Source organism: Vigna umbellata, chromosome 5 (genome assembly GCF_029865625.1).
Source record: "Vigna umbellata cultivar VRB3 chromosome 5, Vumbellata_1.0, whole genome shotgun sequence".
Lineage (NCBI taxonomy): Eukaryota > Viridiplantae > Streptophyta > Magnoliopsida > Fabales > Fabaceae > Vigna > Vigna umbellata.
Window position 1 is genome coordinate 24,350,967 of NC_142169.1, and position 4,599 is coordinate 24,355,565.

Genomic DNA, 4,599 nt, shown 5'->3' on the forward strand with positions numbered 1-4,599 from the left:
GTTTCTCAAAACTCACTCTGCTATTAATTAATCTCATCAAACCCTCTCAATAATATACGTAATTTTCATCTGCATGCATGATTGAACCAAGATATCACAAACTTAACATATCTGAATCCTTTACACTCAGCAAGAATAAATATATATATATATATATGTTGATTACCTGTTGACAACTGTATGGCCTAACCAATTTCTGGTTGTTTTTCAGTTAAACTAGAGCAAGATTTTTCGAATACGGTCTTAGATTTTGATACCACAAATGGAAAACATATTGAGAAAGAGATATTCCATCAATGATGAGAAGCTGGAATTATGAATAAGAAAGTTGATGAACAGTTGTAACACAGAAAAAAGAGAAATGATAAGTGTGTGAGGACATCTGAATTAATGGAAGGAAAAATAAGAAAAGAAGGAAGAAGATAAATATAGAAACAGTGTGGTAGGAAGAGTACAGTGGGTGAATAGAAGCACGGTAGAAAAGTTAAGGGAAAGCGATTATGGAGGGGGACAAGGAAGAGTCTTACTTAGCAGAAGTGGATGAGAAGTCCTTCTCAAATGGGTTTGGCGATAAGGAGACAAGGTCATAGGTGTCACTTAGATATCTTAGGTGGACAGTGGGACATGTCCTATTTCCACACCCACGGGCCACAATATTCAATCCACCACAAGTTTCCTTCACTCATATCTTCCACCTTTCAACCTCTTTCCCTATATATATATATATATACATGCTTAAATTCTCGCCATTGGGACCACAACCTCATCTTCAACTTCGACACCCACCTTGCCAAGTTTCAATGACAGCAACTTCTGCCATGTTCTCATCGCTGAGGGCTTCAAAGCTTCGACCTTGGGGGCGGTGTTCTAAGTACATTCGGCAACAGAGGACCAGGCTTTACATCATTTGGAGATGCACTGTGTTACTCTTGTGCTGGCATGAGTAATTTCGTTTTGTTACAGACTATGATGTCGCTGCTTGGTGCCACTGCATGCTTCGGTTTGGGGTTCCAAATTTTGCTGATCAATTCACCGTGTTTTTGGTTTGTGTGTGGTGAAAGTAGATGAATGAAGCAGGGTACCTAGTGATTAATGTGTAAATTAGAATATGTACGAAGAAAAAGGAGTCAATGATTCTAAGGTGAAGTGATTGTAAAATCGGCCTCTGGCCCCAGTTTCATTGATTATAGTTTTGACATGACACTCGCATTTTAACTTGTCTGTAGTAGCATTTTGGTTTTATTAAGGTCAGGGGTTCAATTTCGACGCTATAACGTTATGAATTTATGATCCACTGATGTTTCTGGAATGCTTCTGGAAAACAGAGTGTTGGACATGGCTTCCTTTATATAAAGTTATCTATCTGAATAATTTATTGTATACAAGGGAATCATCTAGCTTCTTTTGGGCAGTTTCAGATTTTAGAATACAAAGGGTAGTAGGATTAATAAGCATTGTTTACTAGTTACTTTATTATTTCAAAATTTATTCTATATTTTAATCGTTTTAAATTTTTCTCTCATCGTGTTAAGATTTTTATTTTATTTTATTTAATGTGGTTATACTTCGAGAAGCTATAATGCAACGAGAGGAAGGATCACGCTGTTGCCTTCTGTTTGTTGTTTTAGATTTTAAGTGATTGTAGTGCTTTCCGTCGTTGAGTGTGACAAGAAATAATGTTTTGACTTACATTCTTTTGTTTCCATTCTTGCAGAATCCAATTGTAAGTAACTTGGTTTAAATTTGCAACCACTCGTATGATTGTATAATGTTGTAAATTGGTTTTGTTGTAAATTGGTTTTGTAGTTAATGTAAACTTTCTAACAGTATCCTTATATATCGATCTTGAAAATGAGATTAAATATTAATAAATATCTGATAATATATAAAATAATTGATTTAACAAACAACCAATTTTATTAAAATAGATTTTAATTCATAACTCTATTACTATTTTAAGAAGAATCTATCTCAATCTTATAAAATTGATTTATAAGATAAGATTTATTTTCATTTATATTAAAAATATAATATTAATTCAAGTATTATAATAAATAAAAAAAATGAAACAATATATATAAAAAAAATCCATAAATTTATTACCTTGGGTTAAAATGAGATTACATCCAATTAAAAAACATAAAGTGAAAGATTTATAATTTCACTATATTAAATATTTCTTTTCTTAAAGAGCCATAAGTAATATTAGAAACAAAATTAAACAAATATAATATGGATTAGATCTATAATTTTATTATCTTCAAAGTAATATCATGACATATATAATTCTTTACATAATTTATTATATTTTACTGTATTAATGCATTAGATATTATTTCCTATTTCCAATTTGTTTGTTAAGCATAAGTGAATGTTAAATTTGAATTGGGTGATAACAAAAGTTGCATGATAGGATGGATTCAATAATGATGAAAGATAGAATGTTGACAGTAGGAGTAGTTCTACCTGTTGTCTACTTTATTTTTTGAGTTGTTGGATATAGTTAATGTCTGAATTTGATATTTAGAAAATTTAATTCGGTGAGTATTCCTTTCTTGAACAAATAATGTATTGTAACACAAAAATGATACATCATATTGTCATACTATTCTACTAACTTCATAGATAGTTAATATATTGATCCAAGTTGTAGAGAGATAAATTTTGAAAAAAAGAAGAAGACAATTTATGAAATTTTAACTTATTTAAGAGACGTTTCACAAATAATTATCAGGTAATTATTCTTATTATTTTAAGTTTTTACCGTTTGATTGGAATAAGATTTCTGTCGTTAAAAATATATTTTATATATATATACACACACGTGTGTGTTATAGTAGAGCAGGACATTGACTTATAAAAGTAAAAACTCCTCATTAACTTGAAAAAGTAAATTTCCAAAATAATGAATGATCTTTCAGTAACATAAAATAATATAATATTTCTAATAAATAATACGATAATTATATTTAATACATGATAACCACGTAATATAATTTTAAGACTCAATTTACTATTTATAACATGTTAATATAGTCTTTTAATTTTTTTAAAACATAACATAATAACTACTTTTCATTAAATTAGCAATAAAATTGCTAACAAATAAACAGTAACGGTTTCATAATAATTTGAGAACTCAATGATATTGATTTAACATACCCAAGAGTCACAGTATCATAACTTTAAAAATTAAAGAATTTGATTCAAACTAAATAAAAAAAAATTAATCATAAAACATATAAATAACAGCGCAAAACATTTAATTAAGCCTAATTTATAGTACAATTTGAGTAGAATTCCCATTCTTATATATTTGAATGCATATATATATATATATATATATATATATATATATATATATATATATATATATATATATATATATATATATATATATAAAATTGAGTTGAATGTAAAGTATATGAAGAATAATTTGTGGTGCAACTTATTTACATCCACACAGAAAAAGTGGAATTAAAGTGACATTCCACAGTGGCAAAAGGCAATCCCATGCTGAACTTGAAATTAAAAAAATAAATAAAGAATATAAATTTTTAGGCTATGATTCTAACGAGATGCGTGGTGACGTGTGTACCGTTAAAATGTAGAACAAAATCTTGCACAGTATAAGGAAGTTGAGTATTGAATTGAATCGAAGCCCTTTTTTTGTCTGACATTTTTCGTCTAAAAGAAGACAACATCGTGTTTGGTCGCAATCTTAGCACTGCACTCGACCAACCACACCCACACCCACACCCCAATTTATGGAAACAAATTCTATGCTTAGTATATATTATAACATAAATCTAAGGTGAGTAATAAGAACTATATTAGTTAGAAAAAAAATAAATAAGATAAACAATATACAAATAAAAAGATTCATAAATAATTTGTTTTAAGATTATTGATTAACTGTGTTAATATGATATCTTAATAAATTTGTTCACCATTTACTGTTGTCTAATATCTCCAATGTTTCTTTATTATAAAACCTAACATATTATCATCCCAATTATCTTATAATTTTTTGTCCATTACTCAATTGAATAACTCCAAACTCAAAACACTTGAATGACAAAGTCATTTTTGGGGAGATTGAAAATGTCCACCTCCAATAGGCTTACTTTAATAAATATGAGAGGAGTGTACAAAGACTTGTTCTATGCAGAGAAAAAGATTTGAAAGGTAAGCCTACTTGTATCCAAATGGCTGAATGATGTATAGAACAGTTCACGTGAACAGAAAGCGACATAACAATTTTCTTCTAATAAACGAAGAGACAGCCAAAGCCAAGATACTGGTATATGTCTCTTAAGAGAAACAAGCATTTTTCATATCCTAATTTTCTTTTCCCACCATAATCATCATCTTTGTCATACTATATCCGGCTCCAACAACAAAAGCTTAGTGACAGACAATACAGCAGCAATGAAGTCATACAGAAAATTAATTAGATGCAACAATTTCAGCTCAGCATGAAAGGAACCCAGCCATATGACAGGCGAGAAGTGTGATTTATGATGAGTTTTTTCTTTTTTTTCTCTCTGAGAAGATTCCTTTAGAAGAGAAATTATATATGGTTGACATGAGCCAAAC

The 4,599-nt window shown here is 29.3% G+C and overlaps 1 pseudogene; it reads left to right on the forward strand.

Moving 5' to 3' along the window:
• The first annotated feature begins 652 nt into the window (after positions 1-652).
• On the forward strand, positions 653-1,209 carry LOC148197982 (small polypeptide DEVIL 14 pseudogene; annotated as a pseudogene).
• Positions 1,210-4,599: the final 3,390 nt, after the last annotated feature.